Below are 11,049 nucleotides of genomic sequence, written 5' to 3' on the forward strand. Positions count from 1 at the left end.
AGCTCACTGCAGCCTTGAATTCCTGGACTCAAGAGACGCTTCCACTCCCGCCTCCCAGGTAGCTGGGACTGCAGGCTCATACCACGACACCTGGCTGCTTTTTCTCTTTTAGAAATGGTACCTGCTTTCTTTTCTTTCAATTTTAATGAAAATTTTATACACATATATGTAAACCATCAGTTAATATAGTTTGCTTGTATATGTTATAAAAAATGTCACTTGCTTCTAAATTTGCAAAACAGTTCTGTTATCATGATTGCCAACAATATTTTTAAAAAATTAACAGAGAGCCTACTGTCATATGGAGCAGATTTTTAAAAATATATTAAAAAATTCCAAAATTTATTTTATTTTCTGTTGCAAAGACAAATAATTTTGGAAGTCTCTTTTAAAAGCTAAATTAATGCCATAAAATACTCAAACGGTTGCAAAGAACGCTCCATTGTAACACCCTGTGATTTACTGATAGCAATGAAGAGTCTAGACTTTGGAGCTAGAAATCCTGGCTTCAATGATTAGTTCTACTACACATTAAACACACGATCTTAGGTTAATGTCTTAACCTCATTTCCTATCTGCATAATTGCGTAAGAATGCTTTCAACTCCTAGGTCAGTGTGCTTCAAATGTTTAGGACAGGGCTAACATATAATACAATAAGAACTCATCAAATGTTTAAGACACTATTTCTTAAAAATCAAGACAGTGCAAACTTCTTCCTTAGCTGTTCATTTTTCTGCTACAGTAGGTTCAAAATTTTGTCAGGTACCCCTAACCTTGTATAAGGTATTCATGCAACTTCTCTCAGAGGAGCTGAAATAATTTTCTCTTCGGAACATATCCATGTTGTGGTCCTTAGATCTCCTAACCCTTCTCCCTTCTCATCTGTCAGTTAAGGCTTTGTCTTGAACTGCTAACACAGAGCTATGTTTTAAAAGCCCATATGTCAATATGGAAAAAAAAACTCCCTGGCACATTCTATTTCTTGAAAGATTATCAAAGAGAATCAACAACTGGAAGGAAGCATTGCCCAGAAGCTAGCTGCATCAAATGGTTCCTCTGCAGGAAATTTTGTAGACATTGCACTTACTTGTATGCCACTGGTCTACACTGAGAGACTCTTTAAGAAAAAAGAGAACCTAAAGCTTTGAAGATGTTCACTCCATCACACAGGGTCTTGTCTTCTTTTTGAGAACCTTAGCAGACAACTTTTTTTCTGATACTAATATTAGAAATATTGTCATTTTTACTGTATTTGGTGTTTGTCTTAAAGGCAACGTGAAATACATGACTTACTAGATTTTCTTCCCTGAGTCTTCTATTAAACAGCTTAGAGATACAATTGTGGTCAGTCCATGGCAAATGTATAGAATTTTATGGTATAAAATTTTTACTAGCCTCATCTGTGAGTGGATTTTCATGTTTCATCTTGTGCTTGCTTAACTTTTCTTATCTTACTCAATTTATTCTATTTAGGTGTATTGTGTATTTCTTATAAAGGCACCTGAATTTGCTTTTGGAACAATGTCACTTAGTATTTAATTACTACATCATTTATAGTGAAATTATAAGCCTCTTCATAATTTTATAAAGTACCATGGTATGTGACTAATAAAAAACTAATAATTAAAATACAAATGTTTCATTGTTGAGACAAAGAAAGTTAAGGTATATTGAGAAACAATGAAACTCAATTTTGTAGGCTTATTAATATAATCAGTGAAATATACATTTTTGATTACATGTTAGTTTGGATTTAATAATTATCAATACAAAACATTTTAAACTGCTTGGAAATACAATAAATGAAGAAAATTTAATGACATTTGGATATTCTTTTCACAAAATTTTATTTCTTCCGAGCATATAAATTGTTGCTGTACAGCTGAAATTTTTAAATAAATTCCTTAGAAATAAAATGTCAAATGGCAATAACATATAAGGATAAGATAAATCAAACATAGTTTATTAAGGAAATTGATTTTTTTTATAAAGCATGTCTCTTCAATTAAATTTTGCAGTGACAAATTTTGGGTTAATATCAGGTGAAATATAATTTGTATGTTAATATGAATATTTTAAACCAAAAATATGAGAGTATAGAGTTAAGTGGTTTTTCTTATACATTTTGACAAAATGCTAAATTAAGAAACTCAAGGAAATATGCTTCCTTAGAACCATAATTATATAAAGTGACTATCATAGTCTTCATCCATAAACTATAGGTAAGTATTAATTTTAAAAGATTACATGACAAGTGAATCATATGTAAAATAGGTACTTTCTTGTGTTGACATACATTTGTCAGGAGAAATTATCTCTCTTTTAGATCTTGCTCTTTGAGTACTCAGAAATGACAAGCATTTGTTACATATGTTCAGCTGACAATGAGTCTGTGTCACTTGAAAGACAAGTTAAAAAAAATTGGATTAATTTAGTTATAAAGAGATTTACATTTTGCTATTTCTAACATGTCTTTTGGAGATTGATGAATAAGAAATGAGATAAGAAAGCCCTTCAGAAACTACTATTGCTGAATATGGTAGAAAAATTGCTCTTGCTAGAAGATGTATCAAGTTTTTGTCAGGTAAAGCCAGGAAAAATTCTCTTGTGTTATCAACTAATCTTACCAGAGAGGGAATATTATGCAAGATGAATGACACTGTTTTCTCCCTCCCCCAGAAGTCAAGTGGTTATGTGCTATGCCAATCTAACAAGATTTCTGCACCTTCTTTTTATTTATTTACCAGCTTACCTGTGAGTCTAAAATATTGTCTCATATTTCCCATCCACTGTGCTGCTTCTGGTAGTTTTTCACCATTTTAAATTAATTATTAAATATTTAATGAAAATAATAAAACAATCTATTGAAGTTATTTGCTTTTCTGTTTTGTTTTGTTTTTTCAATTTTTTTCTTAATTGAAATATCTACCAGGGAGTGGAAGATAACATTTAAATTCAAGGATTATGTGTTCTGTTACTTTACATATTCAAAATCAAAAGCATATAACGTATGCTTTCTCATAGCAGAGACCTTGTGTATGTCATTCATTGCCTAGCATACTGTTGGTGCTCACTAAATATATGTTTAATGAATAAGCATAATTCCCAATTATTTTAATTGCATGCTCTTCTGTTAACCATAATCTTATTTTTTCCAATAGCCTTTATTGTCAGTGTATACAATAGCACAAATTCACAAAATTGTAATTCTGTTTTATACTAATATGCTATGGATTTCACTAGTGTTTTGCTGAGCACAACACTTGCAATAAAAATCAACTTAATGTGAAAACTCTTTCAAAGAAAAACATTTAAGAAGCCTAGACTTCAGTATACCAGAGTAAACAAACATTAGAAAGAAAATGCCCATTGCAAACAGGTTATTTTTCAATCACCATAGGAGGTATTTAGTAAAGTACTTCAGTGTCTTGAAATAACATTTGAGAACATTTGGAACATTTGGAAGATCTTTGGATACTTTTTTTTTGAGACAGAGTCTTGCTCTGTTGCCCAGGCTGGAATGCAGTGGCATGATCTAGGCTCACCACAACCTCTGCTACCAGGTTCAAGTGATTCTCCTGCCTCAGCCTCCCGAGTAGCTGGGATTACAGGTGCCTCCTACCTTACTTGGGTAATTTTTTGTATTTTTAGTAGGGATGGGGTTTTACCATGTTGCACAGGCTGGTCTCAAACTCCTGACAACAGGTGATCCGCCGCCCTTGGCCTCCCAAAGTGCTGGCATTACATGCGTGAGCCACTGTGCCCAGCTGATCTTTGGATAATTGTAATAGCTGATCCGTTAGTGGCATCTCAGTGGCGAAGAAAACGTACATGCTTCAAGCACCCTTTTACTCTTAAAAGCAGATAAAAAATGATCACAATCAGTTATGTCATTCATTACCTAAAATCCCAGGATGGCATCTTTTTTCATCTCCCTTATCCTGGCCTGCAAAGCTTTCTACACAGTCACCTGCCCTCAGTTCACCTTCCACTTAGTTCTCATTGTAAAGCTCTCTCATTTAGACTAACTCTTCTTGCTACAATGGCCCCCTTTGAAGTCCTCTAATGTGCTGAGTTCGTTTGAAGGAGCTGTTCTTCCTGCCTGGAATTACTTGTCTTAAGATTCTTTACCTAGTTTGTTACTTTTAATATTCAGTATTCCATTTGAATGTTACCTTTTCAGCAAATTGCTTTTTGATCATTCAATCTAAGGTAGACTTTCAATCCCTTTCCATTACATTAGCCTGTTGAATTATTTTTTTTGTCATCCACATATAAACTACCTGATAAATACATTCTTGCTTATTTTCCTGCTTATTGCTTATCTCCTACTGTTTCAACATGTGCTTTCTCATAGCAGAGACCTTGTCTATCATTTCTTATTTGATTTACATCCCTTGATTAAAACTTTGGCTACATTTAGTATGTTTTGTGAATTTCAGGTTCTATCACTATTTTGGGGGTTTCTCCTGTATATCAGCTCTTGGCCTAAATGAGTCCATATATTTCAGCTCGAGGAAGTAGTTAATCCCATCTCATTTTATAAATGAATCTTAATGCAAGAAAATGGTATGCAGTTCTTCCTATTTCACGGTTGAGGTGAATTTCCATAATTTCATGTTGCCTTGGCATCCATTTTGAATATAGGTTTAACTTTCTTATGTCAGAAACAGAGCTTTTTCACCCTTGACACAGATTCTCGTCTTATATCTCCTCCCAAGTCCTCAGAGTTGTCAGTCTGGATATCTGGCCTATGTAACCACCTCCTGGTGACCACCACTCTCGGGGACATACAGGTTCAATCTTCTATTTTTTTTTATTATTGCACTTTAGGTTTTGGGATACATGTGAAGAACATGTAAGATTGTTGCATAGGTACACACATGGCAGTGTGATGTGCTGCCTTCCTCCCCATCACCTATATCTGGCATTTCTCCCCATGCTATCTCTCCCCAGCTCCCCACTCCCTGCTGTCCCTCCCCTATTTCCCCCCTACAGACCCCAGTGTGTGATACTACCCTCCCTGTGTCCATGTGTTCTCATTGTTCTACACCCACCTATGAGTGAGAACATGCGGTGTTTGATTTTCTGTTCTTGGGTCAGTTTGCTGAGAATGATGGTTTCCAGGCTCATCCATGTCCCTACAAAGAACACGAACTCATCATTGTTGATGACTGCATAGTATTCCATGGTGTATATGTGCCACATTTTCCCTGTCCAGACTATCATCAATGGGCATTTGGGTTTGTTCCAGGTCTTTGCCATTGTAAACAGTGCTGCAATGAACATTTGTGTGCATGTGTCCTTATGGTAGAACGATTTATTATCCTTTGGATATATACCAAGTAATGGGATTGCTGGGTCAAATGGAATTTCTATGTCTAAGTCCTTGAGGAATCGCCACACTGCCTTCCACAGTGGTTGAACTAATTTACACTCCCACCAACAGTGTAAAAGTGTTCTATTTCTCCACATCCTCTCCAGCATCTGTTGTCTCCAGATTTTTTAATGATCACCATTCTAACTGCCGTGACGTGATATCTCAATGTAGTTTTGATTTGCATTTCTCTAATGACCAGTGATGATGAGCATTTTTTCATATGTTTGTTGGCCTCATGTATGTCTTCTTTTGTAAAGTGCCTGTTCATATCCTTTGCCCAATTTTGAATGGGCTTATTTTTTTCTTGTAAATCTGTTTTAGTTCTTTGTAGATTCAGGATATCAGCCCTTTGTCAGATGGGTAGATTGCAAAAAATTTTTCCCATTCTGTTGGTTGCCGATTCACTCTAACGACTGTTTCTTTTGCTGTGCAGAAGCTGTGGAGTTTGATTAGGTCCCATTTGCCTATTTTGGCTTTTGTTGCCAATGTTTTTGGTGTTTTGGTCATGAAGTCCTTGCCTATGCCTATGTCCTGAATGATTTTGCCTAGATTTTCTTCTAGGGTTTTTATGGTGTTAGGTCTTATTTTAAGTCTTTAATCCATGTGGAGTTAATTTTACTGTAAGGTGTCATGCAGGGGTCCAGTTTCTGCTTTCTGCACATGGCTAGCCAGTTTTCCCAACACCATTTATTAAACAGGGAATACTCGCCAGGCACGGTGGCTCATGCTTGTAATCCCAGCACTTTGGGAGGCCGAGGCGGGTGGATCACGAGGTCAAGAGATTGAGACCATCCTGGTCAACACGGTGAAACCCCGTCTCTACTAAAACTACAAAAAATTAGCTGGGCATGGTGGTGCGTGCCTGTAATCCCAGCTACTCAGGAGGCTGAACCCTGTAGGCGGAGGTTGTGGTGAGCCGAGATTGCGCCATTGCACTCCAGCCTGGGTAACAAGAGCGAAACTCCGTCTTAAAAAAAAAAAAAAAAAAAAAAAAAATTAAACAGGGAATCCTTTCCCCATCGCTTGTTTTTGTCAGGTTTGTCAAAGATCAGTTAGTTGTAGATGTGTAGTGTTGCCTCCGAGGCCTCTGTTCTGTTCCATTGGTGTATATCTCTGTTTTGGTACCAGTACCATGCTGTTTTGATTACTGTAGCCTTGTAGTGTAGTTTGAAGTCTGGTAGTGTGATGCCTCCTACTTTGTTTTTTTGCTTAGAATTGACTTGGCTATACAGGCTCTCTTTTGGTTCCATATGAAGTTTAAGGTGGTTTTTTCCAGTTCTGTGAAGAAGGTCATTGGTAGCTTGATGGGGATAGCATTGAATCTGTAAATTACTTTGGGCAGTATGGCCATTTGCACAGTATTGATTCTTACTAATCATGAACATGGAATGTTTCTCCATCTGTTTGTGTCCTCTCTTATTTCCTTGAGCAGTGGTTTGTAGTTCTCCTTGAAGAGGTCCTTTATATCCTTTGTTAGTTGTATTTCCAGGTTCGACCTTTTTGACTGACTCCATCAACTCCCACAACCTGCATGGACTGGGAAGATATGTAACCACCTTTCAGTCACATATGACCACTTAGAGTACATGCCTGGTTCCTCTAAACCTACTTAATAGAACTCCCCTTAGGAAAGCTGCTTGGTTCATTCCCTGGATTGCAGTAAAGTCCTCCACTTGTAAATCCATCTCTCTCTGGTTCCCTACTTGCTGATTGAGCATATTGTCCCTATGAACTTCTCATTGGCCCTTATTAGTCTCCGTTTCTCCCATGGACCTGTGAGTAATAAACTGCTCCTGTAGTTTCCTGTGTTTTTACTGTGTTGCCCTCTCTGGGTCTCACTCAGCCAACACATACAAACCTAACTTTTCTCCCAGTCAAGGCTCTCCCAGAGAGAAGATCTCTTAGCATAAATAAACTAGATACAGGTCAGACAAGAGCAACAGGGCATCTGTCAGTATAAACAAGTTTCCTGTGAAAGGGACACCTGGTCACTGGTCAAATACTTAGGCATCAGGCTGCCTGTCAGGTCAAAAAATATTTTGTGAAAGACATGTTGTAAACATCCATGACCAAATTCCCTGGAGCCCTGTCAGGGCAGTGAGAGAGTTTATAGCCACTCTCCAGAGAGACTTCTAGATAAAATTAGAGAGAAATGCAACAAAGGTGAAAGCTTTTTCCACAATATCAACGATCATTTCTTAAACTTAAGGCAAAATAAAAATCGCTTTTGTCTGCATATTGTCATAATAAATGTCTGCATATTCTCAAAATAAATGTGAGAATAGAATAAGAAAATTAAATCATTTATATAAATTATAACAGATACTAATGTACATATGTCCCAAAGTTTAAAAATCAAGGTGAAGACATGATACTGAGCAAAATATTATTAGAGTTTTGCTAAATAGAAAAATTGAATTTGCTATCTGGAAGCAAGGCAAATTTGTTTACTGAAAGATAATTAGATTGAAGAAAAAATCAAAACCAATATAACAATGCAATCTCTAGCCAAACAACAAAGAAAAAAATTCCACTAGCTTTTATATTTGAATCTGAAAGCAGTGTTGTGATGCAATATTGCATGATTACTTATTCATTACTTTATTTCTTCATTAATGAGATAGGGATAATCCATTTCTTAGTTACCTTTTAGTACAGCTAAAAGGAAGGACTGAAGTGACATGATATTTGCTTTGATAAAGCAGACATATGACTCAATTGGAATGACAAGTACCGAGAAGCAAAGTGATATGTCATACTTAAAGCCTACAAGGCTTCAAGTAATACCTTAACAACAGGGTATAACTGTGGTAAATGGACAAGTTGTGGTTTGTTACCTAGACAGATTAAAGAAGAATTAAATATATAAGCTATCAGAGACAAGTTCATAACTTTAATTAATTCAACTCTCTTTTTGTCTCTTAGGAATACATGAGCTTCTAGAATTTTAAGTGACTCATGATAGATTAAAGTTAAAAATTGCAGGAAAAATATAAAAGTAAATATAGTATACAGCAATTGTTCTTAACTACTGGAGTGTTCCCTTCTGCTGAAACTATGGTCTCTCCTCAAATTAATGCAAATACGCATACGGACATATAGATTTGATATACCCCTAACAAATGCTGCTTTAAGAAGGATTATTTCTGACTTTGTGTGCTAAATAACACCCTATATAAATGTGTGGGCAATGAGGCAATATAGAGGTAAATTATTTCCCACAACCTGTAACTAAGGTGGTTCATCACATGATAAAAAAAAAATCATATTGACTTTTCAAGGCATTTTCTAAAATAAAAATATATAATCTTTAACAGCTGCACATAATGGAATGAGAAGATTGTTGTGCTTTGGGGTAAGTCTTCATGGATTCAAATGCTTAAAAAAGGTTTAGGATTTCTTTGATTCCATTTTATGCTCTAAAATCAAATATCTTGAGAATATTTTCCCTTTCATTAGACTAACCTCTTAAGGTTTTGTTAGTCTTAAAGAATTAATAGGGCAGGCACAGTGGCTCACTCCTGTAATCCCAGCACTTTGGAAGGCCAAGGTGGGCAGATCAACTGAAGTTAGCAGTTCGAGACCAGCCTGGCCAACATGGTGAAACCTGGTCTCTACTAAAATTCCAAAAATAATTAGCCGGACATGGTGGCACATGCCTGTAATCCCAGCTACTCAGGAGGAGGCTGAGACAGGAGAATCACTTGAACCTGGGAGGCAGAGGTTTCAGTGAGCCAGGATTGTGCCTTTGCACTCCAGCCTGGGCAACAAGAAGGAAACTCTGTCTCAAAACAAAACAAACAAACAAACAAACAAAAAATTATAGAAATTTTATAAAAGTGGAATGCAGTTTCTTTTGTGTAATTATATTTCTTTTATGGTGTCAGAACAATAAAATATACCCTTTGCTAAAAGAACATATGCTATTGGTTTCTGTAAAAAGACTTAGTTATGTAAAAAGACTTCACCTATGAAAATAAAAATCTTGTGTTCTTTGAGGCATCATTTCTTCTGATGGCACTATATTTTATTCCCCTTTAGAAAAGTTTTTATTGAAATACTATTCACATACCATAAAATTCACTATCTTTTATTATATAGACAGTTTAAAATATTTTTAAAATATTTTCATCATTCCTAAAATAAACTTCATACCTATTTGCCATCACACCCATCACCATTCTTCCTGCCCACTCCCCAGGCATTGGCAAGCACTAATTTCAATTTTGCTTCTATGGATTTGTGTATCCTGGACATTTAATATGAAGGGAAACATACAATATATGGTCTTTTGTGAATGGCTTGTTTCACTTAGAACAATGTTTTCATCAATGTTGTTGCATATATCAATACTTTGTTTAATTTTGTTGCCAAATAATATTTTGTTTATTTGTTCATCAATTGATAGATGTTAGAGTTGTTTCTACTTTTGACATTTATAAATAATGTTACTATGAACATTTCGATGTAAGGTTTAGTGTAGAAACATGTTTTTATTTTTCTTGCATATGTACTTTAAAGCAGAATTGTTGGGTCATATGATTCTGAGTCTGACCTTTGGAGGAAACACCAAACTGTTTTTCAAAGAGGTTGCACCATTTAACATTCCCACCAGCAATGTATACGGGTTTCAGTTTATCTGCATCCTCACCAATACTTGTTAATGCATGTCTCTTTGTGCTGTTGTGTGTGTTATTTTATCTTGTCTCCTAGTGGAAGTGAAATATCTTAGTGGAAGTGAAATTGCATCTCATGGTCCTTTGGATAGGTATTTGCCTAATGTGCTCATTGGCAATTTATATTTCTTCTTTGGAAAAGTTTCTATTTAGCTATTTTGCCCATTTAAAAAGTTGGGTTATTTGTCTTTTTATTATTGATTTGTAATCGCTGTTTGCTCTTATCATGTATACTGTTAGTAAAAAATGTTGTTTTCATTCTGTGGGTGGTCTTTTAACTTTTTATGTTAAAAAATTTTTAACTTTTTATGTGGCATCATTTGTAGCATAATTTTTTTTATGCTCGATATAGTCAAATTATTCCTTTTTCTTTTGTTTCTGCGTTTTTAGTGTCATAGCAAAGAAACTAATGCCTAATCCAGCATAGTGAATATTCACTCATATGAATGTTTTGTCTAAGACTTTTACAGCTTTTTTGAGTTTATATTTTTATATTTCTAAGGTGTAAGAGAGGAATTCAACTAATTGCATGCAGATATTCAGTTGTCTTAGCCCTACTGGTTGTAAGCACTTCCTTCCTGGTTTAATTGTCTTGGCATTCTTGAGGAAAATACATTGCCCATTAATGTATGGGTTTATTTCTATACTTCCAATTCTATTCAGTTGATTTATAATTCTATTTTTACACAACTACCACATTGTATTAATATTATAGTTGTGCAATAAGTTTTGAAACCAGGAAATGTGAATTCTTCAACTTTATTCTTTTTGAATTTTTTTCTTGGCTGCACTATGTTCTTCGAATTTTCATATGAGTTTTAGGATTACTTCATCAATTTCTGCAAAAACAAAAATGTTAGTTGGTAATTTTATGGGATGGTATTGAATCTGCCGGTCAATTTGGATATGATTGCCTTTCAAATTGCCTCACAATTTATAAATATAGGATATCTTTTCATTTACTTAGGTCTTTTTTTTTTTTTTTTTTTTT

General features: G+C 35.1%; 1 pseudogene; it reads left to right on the plus strand.

Moving 5' to 3' along the window:
* Nucleotides 1-2,538: 2,538 nt before the first annotated feature.
* LOC119471015 overlaps nt 2,539-11,049 on the plus strand; it is a 30,684-nt pseudogene continuing 22,173 nt past the window's right edge.

This window comes from Cebus imitator, unplaced genomic scaffold (genome assembly GCF_001604975.1).
Source record: "Cebus imitator isolate Cc_AM_T3 unplaced genomic scaffold, Cebus_imitator-1.0 Scaffold47, whole genome shotgun sequence".
In the NCBI taxonomy this organism is placed as follows: Eukaryota; Metazoa; Chordata; class Mammalia; order Primates; family Cebidae; genus Cebus; species Cebus imitator.